General features: G+C 44.6%; 1 protein-coding gene across 1 annotated transcript in view; it reads right to left on the bottom strand.

The window, feature by feature from the left end:
• Positions 1–15,357, bottom strand: part of LOC126272922 (UDP-glycosyltransferase UGT5-like) — a 146,496-nt gene extending 131,139 nt beyond the window's left edge. The window contains exon 1 of the mRNA XM_049976211.1: positions 15,273–15,357. The gene's annotated coding sequence lies outside the window, so the exon portion shown is untranslated. The remainder of the gene's footprint in view (positions 1–15,272) is intronic.
• Between the last annotated feature and the right edge of the window lie 3,420 nt (positions 15,358–18,777).

The raw sequence follows: 18,777 nt of genomic DNA on the forward strand, positions 1-18,777 counted from the left end.
CTGAGCACTATGGGACTTAACTTCTGAGGTCATCAGTCCGCTAGAACTTTGAGCTACTTAAACCTAACTAACCTAAGAGCAGCACACACATCCATGCCCGAGGCTGGATTCGAACCTGCGGCCGTAGCGGTCGCGCGGTTCCAGACTGAAGCGCCTAGAACCGCTCGGCCACTCCGGCCGTCCTCAGCTGTGGAAACCGTGTCTCATTACCTGTTGCAGGAACTACGAAAAAAACATGCCAGATTTGGACGAACGCAAAATCTCCGAGATTGACGATCTTTTACAGAAGCTCGAAATTTAGCGCGGACTTCAATGTGAGATGCTAACCATAATTTCAGCAACGAAACTTTGTCTCTAAACCTGTCAGATAATCCAAAGAGTATGTAAAGTATGCTAGATGATGCTGCCGCTCATCGTCTAGCAAAGTCATCAGAAGATGAAAACAAATTGCAATACGACCTAGAAAAGATGTCTGTACGCAGCGAAAATTTGCAATTGACCCTAAGTGTGAAGTCAGCCGCGTGAGACGAAAAGGGATCGCGTTATACTTCGGTTGCGCGATATATCTTAGTGTGAAGTCAGCTGCGTGAGACGAAAAGTTATCGCGTTATACTTCGGTTGCGCGATATATCTGTCAAATTTAAAGGCCGTAAACTCAACTAAATACCTAGGAATTACAATTATGGAATACTTAAGAAATAATTAAATTGGAAAGAACGCGTAGAAAAAGTCATGCGGAAGGCAAACCAAAGACTGCGTTTTATTGCCAGAACGCTTGGAACATGCAAGAGAGACACTACCTACAGTATACTTGTCCGTCCTCTTTCGGAGTACTGTTGGGTGGTCTGCTATCCTTACTAGATAGCATTAATGGAGTACATCGAGAAAGTTCAAAGAAGAGCAGTGCGTTTTGTATTATCGCGAAATAGGGAAGACAGTGTCTCTGACATGATACAGGATTTGGGGTGAACATCATTAAACTAAAGGCGTTTCTCGTTGCGGCTGCATCTTCTCACGCAATTTCAATCACCAACTTTCTCCTCCGAATGCGAAAATATTTTGTTGACGCTGACCTACAAAGGGAGAAACGATCATCATAATAAAATAAGGGAAATCAGAGCTCGCACGGAAAGATACATGTGTTCGTTTCCTCCGCGTGCTGTTCTAAGATTGCAATGATAGAAAATTAGTGTGAAGGTGGTTAGATGGACTCTCTGCCACGCACTTAAGTGTTATTTGCAGACTATACACGTAGATGTAGACGTAAATGCGAATGTAGACGTATATGCAAAAGAACTGTGCAATCTTCAAGACAGGTTGTGCGGCATATGGAATACACTATCACATTCACGATTGGACAGTTATGATGCTCGGTATTTCGATGATGACGAGAGCTAGGGACACATTGTGTTCCCCAAAGAGATGTACTCTTTCCCTTCTTCTTGACCATCCATCATCCTAGGAAGTGAATTGATCAAATCTACAATATGTTATCGAAATCCTGGTCATTGAAGATTAATTTTGTGTATGGGTACCTTAGAGATGAAGCAGTGACCTGCATGCACTCACTGGTCCATAAGTTTAAAACAAAGGCTCATTTCTAATGTGTTTTCTTTGGAAGAATACCCGTCAAGTAAAACTGCAAGTTCTAACTAACAGAATCCGATGCATTACTTTCCGAAGATGGTTTGGAGAAATCGGTGTCTCGACATGCTGTACGATCCCTCTGAGTTAGTTCGAATATTGTGGTGTCACCGCCAGACACCACTCTTGTTAGGTGGTAGCCTTTAAATCGGCCGCGGTCCGGTAGTATACGTCGGACACGTGTGTCGCCACTATAAGTGATTGTAGACCGAGCGCCGCCACACGGCAGGTCTAAACAGACTTCCTAGCACTCGCCCCAGTTGTACAGCCGACTTGGCTAGCGATGGTTCACTGACTTCTACGCTCTCATTTGCCGAGACGATAGTTAGCGTAGCCTTCAGCTACGTTATTTGCTACGACCTAGCAAGGCGCCAGTATCCGTACTATTGATATTGTGAATCATGTACCATAAAGAGCGACATTCTCCATTAATGGATTAAAGTTAAGTATTCCACCAGCTACGTCCGCTTTTGCTCAATTCTAATTCCCTTGTCATGTTCCAGACCTCACGCCAGCCTGCGTGAGCTAAAACGCGTGCATTTCGGCCTCCTTGAACCATACGGTTGGCTCTCCTGTCAACCACAACAAATATGCCTAACCAAATTGTCCTCCAATAATCAAGGACAGATTTGTCTTGGCGAAAGTGGAGAACAGTGTGTCCAGTTAGAATTCGATGATTACACAAATGAACCAGTAATTAGATCTTGTGGTCATGAATGATTCTGGTTGCCAGTAGGAATACACATGATGTCAAACAGTTCCCGTACCCTCTGCAAGAACTCGGTTATTATCATGGCTCAGGAGTGTATAACCCGGTACAAATTGTGAGAAATAACTTTCCTCCATAGCCCCCAAACTCTGCTTTTGTTAGATTGACCATTACTCCATGCTCCTCAAAGGCCTCTAGCAACAGATACAAATTGACTCCGTATTTATAGAATCTATACCGATAAATCTGTATAGAAGGGTGCCATAATATAATAACCGGCAATAACTTCATCCACCACAGCGAAACAGTTATAGGTGGAACTGGTCTCCATGGAGGGATCACAATGGTACATGGAATTTTGACAGACAAGAAGGAAGAACAAATCACAAAACTCCGAAAAGCTTAGAAATCAGAAATGCAGGTTCATGTAGGAATAACTGGAATGGAAAGGAAACTGATGCTTCAGGGAACTGACTAGGCACATTGGTGAGCACTCTTGATGTAGGTACATAGATTTTAGAGCTCGGAAGAACCTTGATAGAAGAGGAGTATAAGACATCCAGTAGCGGCTATCCGATATTCATTGTTAGAATAAATGATTAATGGAGTCAATGCATTTTGCGCACTGGTAATCTCTCTGTGATAAATTGAACTACCTTTGACTAGTATAGTAAAGAAAAGTTGTGACTATTCTTCTCAATTCAAGAACGAGTGTATGTGGCGCAGTGAACAAGAAGAGTATTCAAGTTGAGAAGCAGACTAGAACTGAGATTCAATGAAAGTCAGCCTGCCTCGGTGGCCGTCCGGTTCTAGGCGCTTCAGTCCGGAACCGCGTGACTGCTACGGTCGCAGGTTCGAATCCTGCCTCGGGCATGGGTGTGTGTGATGTCCTTATGTTAGTTAGGTTTAAGTAGTTCTAAGTTCTAGGGGACTGATGACCACAGCAGTTAAGTCCCATAGTGCTCAGAGCCATTTGAACCATTTGATTTCAATGAAAGTCATATTTATTACCTGTGAATTTAATTATTGTCTCACCTGTAATGCTAGAGGCAATTGTGGACCTGGACTTTCTGAACCAATACTAAATGGTAATACGTCTTACTGACAGATATGTCTTGGCGAAAGAGGAGAACAGTGGAGTCTAGTTATAATTCGATGATTACACAAATGAATCAATAAATTAGATCTTGCGGTCATGAGTGATTCTGGTGTACATACGTGGAATAAAGAGTGCAGTTCTGAGGAAGTATATTGGGTGATAGAGGTTGAATTGGTACGTGTCGAGCCACTTAATGAGAAGAGCAAAGCGAAATATATATTATCACATGAGGTTGTTCTCAGAGACACCAGGCATGATTCGAAATTTCATGTACGGATTCAGAGAGAAAGAACACCACAAGTGTTTGTCCATCCATACCCCATAGCCCACATTTACAAAGAAGTAGTTCAGAAGAAAATCGGATCGATTCTTGATCAAGATGTTATTGAGGAAGGATCAAGTTCATATAACAGCCACCTTTTTGTGTCCCTAAAAGTGATACCCAATCACCTGACCACGTTCGAAGTCCGTGAGTTCCGCGCAGCGCCCCTTTCTGCTCTCTGACGATGTCTAATGACTACTGAGATCGCTGATATGGAGTACCTGGCAGTACGTGGCAGCACAATGCACCTAACATGAAAAACGTATTTTTTGGGGGTGTCCGGATACTTTTGATCACATATTGTAAGCCACCACACCAATGGCAAGGCCTGTGGCTCCCAGGGAGGGTGTGACACCAATAGGATTACGGAAATGGTGAATTTTTCCCAACTGGTCGTCTTAGGCCGATGCAGGTTGTGAAACTGGGACTTGAAAAAATACAGGAGCAATCTAACAGTCAAAGGGAAATGCAGAAAAGTCTGCCGCATAAATTTGATTTGATAGTGGGGCCAAACTGCTGGTGGAGTCTCACACCCTTCGAAAAAACATAAATATCTATTCAGTAAATTTTTCAGTGTTTACTGCAGACTGTTCCAAGCAAGAAGAATAATCCATGCCAATATTGTTAACTTGTGATGATTAGAACTACAGGGTTGTGTGATTGGCATCATACACTCCTGGAAATTGAAATAAGAACACCGTGAATTCATTGTCCAAGGAAGGGGAAACTTTATTGACACATTCCTGGGGTCAGATACATCACATGATCACACTGACAGAACCACAGGCACATAGCCACAGGCAACAGAGCATGCACAATGTCGGCACTAGTACAGTGCATATCCACCTTTCGCAGCAATGCAGGCTGCTACTATCCCATGGAGACGATCGTAGAGATGCTAGATGTAGTCCTGTAAAACAACTTGCCATGCCATTTCCGCCTGGCGCCTCAGTTGGACCAGCATTCGTGCTGGACGTACAGACCGCCTGAGACGACGCTTCATCCAGTTACAAACATGCTCAATGGGGGACAATCCGGAGATCTTGCTGGCCAGGGTAGTTGACTTACACCTTCTAGAGCACGTTGGGTGGCACGGGATACATGCGGACGTGCATTGTCCTGTTGGAACAGTAAGTTCCCTTGCCGGTCTAGGAATGGTAGAACGATGGGTTCGATGACGGTTTGGATGTACCGTGCACTATTCAGTGTCCCCTCGACGATCACCAGAGGTGTACGGCCAGTGTAGGAGATCGCTCCCCACACCATGACGCCGGGTGTTGGCCCTGTGTGCCTCCGTCGTATGCAGTCCTGATTGTGGTGCTCACCTGCACGGCGCCAAACACGCATACGACCATCATTGGCACCAAGGCAGAAGTGACTGTCATCGCTGAAGACGACACGTCTCCATTCGTCCCTCCATTCACGCCTGTCGCGACACCACTGGAGGCGGGCTGCACGTTGTTGGGGCGTGAGCGGAAGACGGCCTAACGGTGTCCGGGACCGTAGCCCAGCTTCATGGAGACGGTTGCGAATGGTCCTCGCCGATACCCCAGGAGCAACAGTGTCCCTAATTTGCTGGGAAGTGGCGGTGCGGTCCCCTACGGCACTGCGTAGGATCCTACGGTCTTGGCGTGCATCCGTGCGTCGCTGCGGTCCGGTCCCAGGTCGACGGGCACGTGCACCTTTCGCCGACCACTGGCGACAACATGGATGTACTGTGGAGACCTCACGCCCCACGTGTTGAGCAATTCGGCGGTACGTCCACCCGGCCTCCCGCATGCCCACTATACGCCCTCGCTCAAAGTCCGTCAACTGCACATACGGTTCACGTCCACGCTGTCGCGGCATGCTACCAGTGTTAAAGACTGCGATGGAGCTCCGTATGCCACGGTAAACTGGCTGACACTGACGGCGGCGGTGTACAAATGCTGCGCAGCTAGCGCCATTCGACGGCCAACACCGCGGTTCCTGGTGTGTCCGCTGTGCCGTGCGTGTGATCATTGCTTGTACAGCCCTCTCGCAGTGTCCGGAGCAAGTATGGTGGGTCTGACACACCGGTGTCAATGTGTTCTTTTTTCCATTTCCAGGAGTGTATTTCTAGTCTTAAGAAATTTAGACAATAGTAGCTAAATCAGTAAGTGTAATTTGTTCCTTGTTGTATGTGATGATCTCTCTTTTAATTGATATTTGAGCAATATAGTAGTCTTAGTTCACGATTAATGCTTGTGCTGTTGTGAGTTAATTTTGAGCGCACTGGATGGGGAACTTTTCTGTTATGTGTGTCCTCCTCTCATTGATGTGAACTGATCGGAGCATGAAAGGATAGCATATTATGGAGTATTATGATAGCCAGAGAACGAAATACTGAGAATGAATACTATGTACGAGTGCCGCTAAGTAATATAGTTTACGGTATTTTTGAAGGGTAAGTATAAAGTATTTTTAATGTCACAGACATTGAGCTTCGATGTAAAGCTGACAGCTGCTGGAAAAGCGCTGTGGTAGTTAAAGTAGAGGAATGTACCTGCTAAAACGGCAGGGTCTTTTTAGTTTTAAGCCTTCTGGCGAGATTTTGTGTTTCATTCAGGTATGTTTTGATTGTTATTACTAGTAGAGCTAGTGTGACATGGGAAACCTCGTCAGCTGCGGCTAACAAGGATGGATAGGCCATAATCGCTAGTGTGATGTGACGAAAGAGTTTCGATCACGACAAACAAGAACCGATGAGGGAAATGAGGGCGAGAAGTAAGCTAACGCCCAGCATACGACTAGACAGTGTCAAGGCAGGATGCGTCCGATAACAAAGATAATAAGAGTGAGCCTTCACCCCCGGTAGGACATTGGATCAAACATTTGTCATACTATATCTTGAACATGCTGGATACTGTTAATTTACCGTATTTTCAGGTTCAAACAAAAGAAGAATTAATGGCTGTTCATTATTTCGACAGTTGCTAGGTGGATTTTTGTGTTATATTTCAGGGAAGAAGATGAGCATAATTAGTGGGCAATATTTTGCGAATTATGTTTCCGGGGGGTGGTTTGCAAAGTGAGACTGAAAAGCGTCACGTTTCAGATGTGTCGAGGTGATGAAAAGAAGGTGGTTTCATGTAGTTGCAGTAGATTGTGGGACCCACAGTAGAGTTGTGGATATTGAGGAAATTGCCAGTAAAATTGGAGATGCAGTTGCAGTAGTTTTGTTTGGTTGGTAGAGCTTGGGTGAACATAGTTTTGTTTATTTCCTTACCGAATCGAGATGTCAGTACCTGTATCGGCGAATATCTCGCAAGCATGTAAGTTACATGGATGTGGAATAGCTAGTCACATGGGCGGGGTAGTTAATTAGAAATATGATGCTCTCCTGCTTGCTCCCACTCCCACCCCCACATCGCATACGCTTCTTCCTTGTTCACAAAAAAAAAAAAAAAAAAAAAAAAATCGATCAAGACTGCATTTGAGTTTTTTCGTTGCTACTTGAGTATCCTAGGGCTGGAGACAAAGTAATGACAACACTGCCGTAGCATGAAGGATGTGCATCCAATGGTATGCGCGCTGCCTGTAGCTGATAGCAGAAAGTCAGTTGAAACAGTGCACTGAACGGCAACGGCTGTGTTTGAGTCAATTGTTGTGGGTATTGTCTGGAAGCGTGGGAGATTAGTTCAAGTGCCCTAACAGCATATTTAGGTAACGCGAACAACACACATGGATCAAGACTGAAGTGGCACGTTGTAGGGCAAACAGCAACGTTTTCAGCGAACGCATTAGGCGTGCGATGCTGGAGCGTTGCCGTATCGTACAGTGGCGGGATGGATGAAAGTGTTCACGGATGCCAGGGATATGTTTCAAGATCGGTCCCGTTCGGGACGTCCGTCCACGGTACAACATGACAACTGAGCACCTTACCTGTCTTCTGTGGTTCGCCAATGGACTGAATACCACGATAACTTCATGACGATGCACAGTGCCATACGGCGAACCCCGTGCAGGAGCTTCTGCGTATGTGGGGGTGGGAGATACTGGAACAACCACCGTATTGACCCACTACGAGTCAGTGCGGTTACGACCTATTCGCCGAAAGGAAGGAAACTATTGGTGGAATGCGCTACAATACAAGAGATGACATCACCTGTGCCATAGAACGGCCCTTGCGACATCTCGACAAAACTAGACGCGCTGACGGTGTACGACGCCTTCCAACAGTGTGGGGCGAAGGTGTTCCAGATGCGAGACGATTGTACTGCAGGCATGCAATACGGCAAATGTCTGTCAGTAAAGTCTGGTATGAATTATAACAGTGTTACCACTACATTTTATCCAACCCATGTATTAATGATGTCAATCAATTCTCATCCTTTTTAAAGTCAAGAGATAGTCACTAACATTAGAATTATTGTGATTAAGACAACTTTCAGGTACTGTGTATAGATAAGGTTTTATGTTGTATTTTTATATCTGTTCATTTTATCATCGACCTGCAAGGTGTGCAGGAGAACTTCTTCAAAGTTTGGAAGGTAGGAGACGAGGCACTGGCGGAATTAAATCTATGCGGAAGTGTAGTGAGTCGTGCTTTGGTAGCTCATATAGTAGAGCACTTGAACGCCAAAGGCAAAGGTCGCAAGTTCGAGTTTCGGTCCGGTACACAATTTTAATCTGCCAGGAAGTCTCACATCAGCCCACACTCCGCTACAGACTGTAATTTCAATCCGTCTCTCGAACATTGTTAATAAATTTCAGAGCCGGCCGGAGTGGACGAGCGGTTCTAGGCGCTACAGACTGGAACCGCGCGACCTCTACGGTCGCAGGTTCGAATCCTGCCTCGGGCATGGATGTGTGTGATGTCCTTAGGTTAGTTAGGTTTAAGTAGTTCTACGTTCTAGGGGACTGATGACCTGAGAGTGTCCATAGCGCTCAGAGCCATTTGAACCATTTTAGAATAAATTTCACAGATAGTCAGATCACAGTACTCCATTGCTTTGCAGTGCGCTTACTTCGTAAGACTGCAGCTTATTGTATGAATGTTTTGAGGGTGTCTACGCCGAGGCTCAGGGCGTGCAGAGGCGGCAGGCTGTTGCCTGGATCACTGTTCTGCTGTGTGGTGCGGGGCCGGGCAGCGGCTGGCTGACTTCAGAGGCGGTGCAAAGGGAACGATCACCTTTCCCGGCGCGACCCTCTCAGTGTTCCTACCTCTGGGCGAGCAAGTGACTGCAGACAACACAGCGCCCTCCCTATAGTGACGACGCACCGGCCGACTGACCTACGGCCAGTGTGACCCGACACCACGCGTAGGGATGTGTCTCGTACGCACAGCAGTAGAAAGGTGTAGGGGATACCAGCGCTCGAGGGCACCAGGAACCTGCTCGATGTCAGAATGTACTTGTGATGCCAACATATCACTGTGAATTTCTTAGGTGTAATTCGCTAATGTGACAAAAGTCATCGGATACCTCATAATACCCTTGAGCCGTGGCGCTCGTTACTGGCACGCCAGTCTCTTGGATGTCCATTATCGATCCTTCGATGTTTCTTATCTTTGCTTGCCTTGTTGTTTTCCGCATTCGCGGGGCGAGTGGCAGTTGACGTTTGCTCGGGCTACCTGCTGAGACGCCGCGTGGTACGGGGTGGGATGCAACCACATATATGGGGAGTTGGCTGTACGCGGTCTGCCGGTTCAGGATGGAGGATACGTGTTTTCTGCCTGCCTGTCTGCTCTCCTGATTTTGCTCACCGTGCCTTGCGACCGCCTAGCTTGGGTTGCTGCCTGGTGTATCCTACACGAGCCATACCGGACGTCCAGCAGAAGTTAAGCAGCCTTGTGTTTCTTTAAAGAAAAGGAGCAAATGTATAAGACCTTTTGTAACCAATTTTGGTGGCCTCTTAAGTGTGGCCTTAGCGTTTACACTGCCTTTCGGGAGAGCTAATTCTTTTAAATTTAAATAGTTGGGGTTTTATTTGAATTTTCTCTTTGGGGTTCCTTCCTTGTGATTGGTTAAATGTTTACTTGTATAGCGGGAAGTGACACCTGGTTAAAACTCGGAGAAGGTGTTTGATGTTACTGCCGCTTCCGGCATTTGTCTTTTCAGTTAAGTGTTGTCATCCCTTCGAGCGACCTGGAGTCACTCCTCGTTAATTATTGCTGGTTTATGTGTACTTAATTTTGAATTGGCCGTTTGAATTAATATTTTGGAGCGCAGTATAGCACTAAGGCTATCTCATTGTAAACCACCTTGTGCTCCGGTCTAGTAGCTTAATTTTCAGTGGCACGAGTTAGCTCCACTACCGGTTTTACTGATGTGCTCCCTTCAAAATCTTGTCTTGTATAAGTTTGCCCCATGTGTGTCTGGGAACACAGAGATGAGCTATAGTGTGACTTCAGCGCTAGTCAGTTAATGGAATCTTCATTTCGGCTTGGCTTCCACTGAAGAGTTTGAGTGGAGAGTAGTGTGATTGATTTGTTATTCATTTAATGACTGTAAGTTTGTTTTTTTAATGGGGAGCAAGACATTTAAAGACTGTTGGTATTAACTCCCCTAGTTGCGGGGTGTTGCTAATTCATTTCAAATGGCCTACTGCTTATTCAATGGCAACGCTGTTGATTAGTTGGTTACTGTGAGTACAAATTCACGCTATTTATTTGTTACCGAAATTGTTGAAGTGTCTGTGTCGTGATTCAATCACTAGCTACGTGTTTGAGCTAAATTGATATAAACCTTACATTGCCTCCTTAAAATATGTTCCCAGCAGTAACCCTTAAGACAACTAAGTTTTGTCACTGCTTATGTTAACCTTTACTGGGAGCAATATTTCATGTAATTAAATTTTGTCTTAAAATGTGTATTTCTCTGATGTAATAAACGAAAGATAAAAGAAAAAAGCAAAAGGGCCTGGTCCCTCCCATTGTGTCCGGTTTGTAACCTGTATCAACCCTATCGTACGTCCTTTTGCTCGGCGTAGTGACGCAACCCGACGTGACATGCGCTCAACAAGTCGTCGGAAGTCCCAGGCAGAAATATGCTGCCTCTATAGCCGTCCATAGCTGCAGAAGTGTGGCCGGTGCAGGATTTTGTTGTTCAAATGCATGTGAATTCCTAAGGGACCAAACTGAGAAGGTCATCGGTCCCTAGACTTACACTCTACTTAAACCAACTTACGCTAAGGACAACACACACACCCTTGCCCAAGGAGAGGACTCGAAACTCCGGCGGGAGGGGCCGCACTCCAGGATTTTGTGCACGAACTGAACTCTCGATTATGACTCGTAAATGTTCTATGGAATTCCTGTCGGGCGATCTGAGTGACCATATCATTCCCTCTAAGTGTTCAGAATGTTCTTAAAATCAATCGCGAACAATTGTGGCCTGGTGTCATAGCGCATTGTCATCTATAAACATTAAGTCCATGAATGGCTGTAAGTGATTTCCAAGTTGCCGAACATAACTATTCCCAGTCAATGATTGGTTCAGTTGCACCAGAGCACGTACTCCGCTCCATGTAAACACAGCCCACACCATTATGGAGCAGCCACCAGCTTGCACAGTGCCTTGTTGACAACTTGCTCCATAGCTCCGTCGGGTCTGCGCCACACTCGAACCCTACCTTTGGCTCTTACCACTTGAAATCGGGGCTCAACTGACCAGACCACGGTTTTCCAATCCTCTAGTGTCCAACCCATACGATTACGAGGCCAGGGAGGCGTTACAGGCAATGTCGTGTAGCTAGCAAAGGCCTGGGGTCGGTCGTCTGCTGACATAGCCCATTAAGACCAAATTTCGCCGCACAGTCCGAACGGATACGTTCGTCGTACGCCTCACATTGATACCTGCGGTTATTTCACGCAACATTTCTTGCCTGTTAGAAGTGTCAAATCTACACAACCGCCGCTGCTCCCGGTCGTTAAGTTGAAACGCCTCCTTAGAAAAATTAGTGAATTACTGTCGCTGATAAACCTCTTACGTTATCCGATTTTCAAACAGCTGAGCAAAACTGAACGTACTCAGGCATTTCTCTTTTTACTTATTCTGATCATCACTGAACTGACACACAATATTTTTAGCGCAACGCAGTCTGACTTTCAATAATCCCTACAAAAGAATGGCCTTGACTAACAATAAGCTATACCTTGCATGAATCACTTACCTCACAAAAAATCTTCGTTACTCGAACTACTGCAATACAGCGAACGCCAGTACTGCCAGCTAAATAAAAGATTCTAACTACTGAAGGCACTAACTACTGATAGGAATAGTCATCAAATGAAAGATTTTGATAGAGAACAAACAATGTATTTACCTTAATCATGTTCCAAAGTCATGATATATATATATCAGTTCATGACATCCAATCTTACAAATTTACTGTCGCTGATGGACACACGTCCAGATCATCCGTTCTCAAAACTCCGCCATCTCTCTCCCCACATCCACCACTGCTGGCGGCTCACCTCCAACTGCGCAACGCTACGCGCTGTTAACAGCCAACTGCCCAACATACAATAGCAAATTCCAACAATGCAAACCAGCCACAGACTGCACACAGCACAGTCAGAGATTTTCATATAGAGCGCTACATGGCGTTACCAACATGAAAACCTAAACAGCCTACTTACAAAGTGAAGGCCGTCGGCCACTGTGTAGGCCAGAAAGTTGGTATTCTCAGCACGCTCTTGAGATTGTGGATCTCAGAATATCGAATTCTCTAACGATCTCCGAAAATGCATTTCTCGTGCCTCTAGCTCCAACTACCATTCCGCGTTCAAAGTCTGTTAATTTCCGTCGTGCCGCAATAATCACGTCGAAATATTTTCACATAAGTGCAAATGACAGCTATGCCAATGCGCTGCTCCTTTATACCCTGTGTGCGGAATACTACCGCCATCTGTATGTGTGCATATCGCTACCCATGACTTACGTCACCTCAGTGTTATCTGTTTGATCAAATGAAAAGGTACTTATTAGAAGGTAGTGCCGAGTAGTCACGATCTCTAGTCTATCCTCAGAGACACAAAAGTTATATGAGGTGATTACACTCCCCAAACTATGTATTGGCGCAATGCTGGAGCCATATGAACTTTGCTACTTATCTGATGTCGCGAGACAATGTGCAAACTTGCAACGACTGAGCCACTCATTTCATAGACACCACGCTATTTAGGTGTGGAAAGCTGAGGAAAGACAACTGCTGTGAGGAGATGGGATTGGCGCCAGTGGAGCTGGACCAGATGGACTGAAAGCAAATCTCGTTCTTCAAAAGCTGGACGAAAACACAGGTCATACCAATATACTGGAAGGGCAGCAACGGTTCTCCACAAAACTACTGTCCAGTATCCTTGATATCAACTTGTTGCAGACTCTTAAAACATATGGTGCGTTCAGAAGTAATGAAATATCTCGAACAGAATGAGCTCCTACCTGCCAGCTAGCACTGATACCGAAAACATTCATCTTGTGAAACCAAACTCGCGTGAGATCCTGAACGTTATAGGTCAAGGCAGTCATACAGATGCAGTATTTCTTCATTTCTGAAAAGCATTTGACTCAATGCCACACCTACACTTATCATCGGAAGTTCAGTCGTGTCGCGCGGTTCCAGACTGAAGCGCCTAGAACCGCTCGGCCACTCCGGCCGGCGAGAACTTTGTGAAGTGGAATTGTGGACACGCTGTTTACTACATGTTTACTGACGCCGAGAAAAATATCCTTGACTTTTGGCACTTCTTTAATGAACTCCATTGTGCATTTGCCGGCAACACCCAAATACAGGCAACTTTTCTAGAATTTCCTTCGTAGTGTCTTTCTTAACCGACCCCAGAGTTGGTGTGTTACTGCAACGAGGAGTTGATCCACGGCATTTCCATTCTTAGAACATTTTATTTTTTGGTCATCGGAATGTTTACAAAAAAACAACAATAAGAAAAACAAAGCAAATACTAAATAAATAACTGATTTTCTCTGTGACGCTACTCCTTGTTCCCTAAACTTTCCTTGTGTCCTGTGGGAGAAGATGGAACATGGTGGCCAGGCCTCAGGTTACGACCACTGCCCACTTTGTCAGCACCCACCCTTTTGGGAGCCACAAAGATTCCTGTAAGGAAAAAAATGCTAAGGCGACCGCAAAAAAAAAAAAAAAAAGAAAAAGAAATGGCGAGAAAAACGTTCGTGGGTAGTCCGGGTTCGACACCTGGTCTGGCACAAATTTTCACTGTCGTCATTCCTTTCTACAGTTAATGGTTGTCCATATTCACAATTTCGAATTTAAATCTATTTAAATAATTCATCTACAGGTTTTGGTGAGTGAGTTTACGGGTATCAAACTATGTGGCATATATGGTAGTGTCTTTTATTTGCACTGCCTTAGAAGCTTAATTATGTAGACCGCCAAGGGAGCATAGGCCTTAGCAATGAATATAAATTGCAACGTGATATTTCTGCCCTTCCCGGAGAAAAAGGGGTGTTAACAGACGGCCGAACAGACAGATAACTAAGTGATCCCAGAAGATTTTCATTTTTTAGAGATTGAGGTACCGAATCGTAAAAAGGGTGGAAACTATAAAAGGAACTAAAAGTGTTGATTACGCTCCATTCCGATAAGTTTTATGTTCTTTGAACTATCAAAGCTGGAAACGTATTTATAAGTTCGTCAGACTTTGTGCAAGAGGCCTTTAAAAATACTATAGTTTCCATCTGTTACCCGATTGGGTCTTCAGTTTGTTTACGCTAAAAATGGTCAAAATGGCTCTGAGCACTATGGTACTTAACATATGAGGTCATCAGTCCCCTAGAACTTAGAATTACTTAAACCTAACTAACCTAAGGACAACACACACATCCATGCCCGAGGCAGAATTCAAACCTGCGACAGTAGCGGTCGCGCAGTTCGGGACTGAAGCGCCTAGAACCGCTTGGCAACTCCAGCAGGCTTTACGCTAAAACTTGACTGAATGATACGAACTTCGATGTTGCTATATGTCCATGAAAAGTGGGCAATATTAATTGTATAAATTTCACCGTAATCATGTAAATTTAATTTCAATAACTGTAATTAAATTATGTTACATGGACTATTGTCTGAATTCATTTGAAATAAAATAAATAAAAGCACTTTATTGTGTCACGACGTGAAGGAGAGCACGGAAAATGCTAAAATAATACAAACAAGCAATCACGAATCAAAATTTACGTTGTGAAAATTTACAAAAAAAAGAGTCTTGTTAAACAAAAGTCTTTGTACAGTTTGAAATGTCTCGTCAAAAAGGAGTTTTACGAAAAGGAAGAAGGCTGTTGAGAAGTTCTTACATTAAATTAGAGAAATCTAACACTGACATTGAATTATGATGTTTCAGAATTAGCCTCGTGTTACACGCTGTTACCGTCGCGCGTTGAGTTGGAAGTAAGGTCCTGATTTCGTCTGTAAAATTGTGTACCAAGCATTCTTTCCTTTCTTGATGCTGATGATCTGTTAATCTGCGGAAGGAAACAACTACAGCTGGCTGTGTTACAACTTACACGAGAGGCGCGTCACGTCACGTCAGAGGAGAGCTTCAGCGGACGTGGACAGCGTGCGACTCCCACCGGCGTAGCGCTTGAAACTAGTCTTATCAGCTGTCCGGAGATACCAGCCGATACCAGCTGGCAGCTGCCGCCTCATGCCACTGCAGAGCGAAGGTCGACTGGCATGGAGTGGGCTCTGAGCGGAGGGGGCAGAGTTCAACAGCCGGGCAGGGAAACTTCACACGTTACGCCGCATTATAGTACATCGCAAAGGCTCCGTTCGTAATACCTTCACGGCGCGACAGCCAGAGCAGAAAACGAGTACTCGCACTGGTAGACGATGCCAATTATATTTACGTCGACATTTAGCAAGGCAGCTTACGGTGCGTCGTGTAGGGTATTTCTCGTACACCTGCCGTTTTTCGCCTTACTCGTTCCATTTTCGAATGGTGGGTATAAACATCTACTGTCTATAAATACCCGTATGACTTCGAACTTTCCTGTTTTTCTCAATGTGGTCATTTTGCGAGACATATATGGAAAGAAGTAATGTGTTGCCCAACTCTTCTTGGAACATAAGCTCGCGGAATTTCAACAGAAGACCTCTCCGTGATGCACAACGCCTCTGTTTGGGCGTCTACTACTTTAGTATGTTGTGTATCCCCATGAGGCTCTTGTGCTTCCTAAAACTTACCGTGACGAAACATGTCGCTTATCGTAGGATCTTTTTATTTATTTATTGTTCCGTGGGACCAAATTAAGGAGAAGTCTCCATGGTCATGGAACGAGCCAATACATGAAATTATAACACGATAGTAGAAACAGATAAAATGAAATACAAGAAACGTATTCAGGCGACAATTCGTACATTTAAATAAAGAAAATTAACAACGTAACATTGGAATTTGCTTAATTTTTCAGCTCTTCCAGGAGCTCCTCGACAGAATAGAAGGAGTGGGCCACGAGAAAACTCTTTAGTTTAGACTTAAAAGTGTTTGGGCTTCTGCTAAGATTTTTGAGTTCTTGTGGTAGCTTATTGAAAATGGATGCAGCAGAATACTGCACTCCTTTCTGCACAAGAGTCAAGGAAGCGGATTCCACATGCAGATTTGATTTCTGCCTAGTATTAACTGAGTGAAACTACTAACTCTTCGGAATAAGCTAATATTGCTAACAACAAACACTAAAAAAAATATATACTATGAGGGAAATGTCAAAATTCCCAGACTATTGGACAGGGGTCGACAAGAAGTTCTCGAACTTACACCACATATAGCTCGAACAGCCCGTTTTGAGCCAAAAATACCCTTTTTGAATCAGAAGAATTACCCCAAAAAATAATACCATACAACATAAGCATATGAAAATATGCGAAGTAGACAACTTTTCGTGTTGAACTGTCAGTTATTTCAGGTATTGTTCTAATGGTAAATAAAGCAGCATTTAGTTTCTGAACAAGATCCTGAACATGGGCTTTCCACAACAGCTTATTGTCTATCCGAACGCCTAGGAACTTGAACTGTTCTGTCTCGCTTATAACATGCCCATTCTGTCTGATCAAAATATCGGTTCTTATTGAATTGTGAGTCAGAAACTGTAAAAACTGAGTCTTACTGTTATTTAGCATCAAATTATTTCCCACAAGCCATGAACTTATTTCATTAACTACATTATTTGATACTGTTTCAGTACTACACACAAGATCCTTCACTACCAAGCTGGTGTCATCAGCAAACAGAAATATTTTTGAATCACCTGTAATACTGGAAGGCATATCATTTATATAAATATGAAACAGCAGCGGCCTCAGCACTGACCCTTGGGGAACGCACCACTGAACAGTGCCCCATTGGGACTGAACATCAGGACCACTCTCAATATTGCGGAATATTACCTTCTGCTTTCTGTTCTTAAAGTAAGAGGCGAACCAACTGTAAGCTGCTCCCCATACTCCATAATGGTCAAAAGCTTTCGTTAAATCAAAGAAAATACCTAGCGTTCGCAACCTTTTATTTAATCCATCCAAAATCTCACAGAGAAAAGAGACTACAGATCTTCTATTTATCCAACCGGATAAGAGCCCAGACTCATGAGCAACAGCCAAGTGTTCTGTGAGCCCTACTTTCGTCTGTAGATTTAATTTTCTTTAGATTCTCCCAGTGAATCTCAACTTTTCCTGCAGTCCGTTTTATATGACCATCACTTCAGGCCATTACGGACTGTTACCTCACGTATATTATGGTGGTTACTGTTTCCAATGATTTACTACTAATAGCACAATCGCTTAACACACCTCTCCTGTTAAGGTCACTCACCGAACCTCTGCAGGTCTTTCTTCATGTTCTGGCGTTCCAGCCAACGACATTACACTGAGGTGGCAAAAATCATGGGATAGTGGTATTCACACATACAGATAACGGTAGTAGCGTGTACCAAGGTATGAAAGGACAGTGCATTGGTGGAACTGTCATTTGTAACCAGATAATTCTTGTGAAAACATTGCCGTCGTCACCATGGCCGCACGATAGGAATCAACAGACTCTGATCGCGGAATGGCAGTTCTAATTAGGCGCATGGGACATTCCATTTCGGAAATCATTAGCGACTTCACTATTCCGAGACCCACAGTGTCAAGAGTGTGTTGAGAACACTAAATTTCAGGCATTACCTCTCATCACGGACAACGCAGTGGCCAACAACCTAAGTTTAACGACTGAGAGCAGCGGCGTAGAGGTGTCGGTGCTAACAGACAAGCAACACATGTGAAGTAACAGCAGAAATGAATGTGGGACGTACCACGAAAGTATCCATTAGGACAATGCGGTGAAATCTGCTATTAATGGGCTATGCCAGCAGACGAACGACGCCAGTTCTTTTGCGAACTGCACGACATCGCCTGCAGCGCCTCTCCTGAGTTCGTGAACGTGTCGGCTGGACCCTGGACAAGTGGGAAGCCGTGGCCTGGTAAGGCGAGTCCCGATTTCAGGTGGTAAGAGCTGATTTAGGGTTGGCGTGTGGCGCAGGCCCTACATAGTTGGCAACAAGGCACTGTGCAGGCTGGTTGTGCTCCCTAACCGTGTGGGCTGTGTTGAAATGGAGTGGGCTGGGTCCTCTGGTCCAACTGGACATATCGTTGAGCTGAGATAGTTACGTTCGGTTACTTGGATATCGCTTGTAGCCGTTTATGGACTTGACTTTCCCCAACAATCATAGGGTTTTTACGGATGACAATGCGCCATGTTACCGGGCTACAGTTGTTCACGATTGGTTTGAGGAACATTCTGGTCAGTTCGAGATAATGATTTGGCGACCCATGAAACATTTATGGGACATAATCGAGAGGTTAGTTCGTGCACAAACTCCTGCACCCTCAACACTTCTGCAATTATGGACGGCTATAGAGGCAGCATGGATCAGTACAGGTTAGTAAATTCCCATTACAAGCATCCAGGACTTGTAAAGGGGAGTGCTTACAAAATATGAGGCGTGTTTTTTTTAAGTAAGTACCGTTTTGAAATTA

Source organism: Schistocerca gregaria, chromosome 5 (assembly GCF_023897955.1).
Source record: "Schistocerca gregaria isolate iqSchGreg1 chromosome 5, iqSchGreg1.2, whole genome shotgun sequence".
Taxonomy (NCBI): domain Eukaryota; kingdom Metazoa; phylum Arthropoda; class Insecta; order Orthoptera; family Acrididae; genus Schistocerca; species Schistocerca gregaria.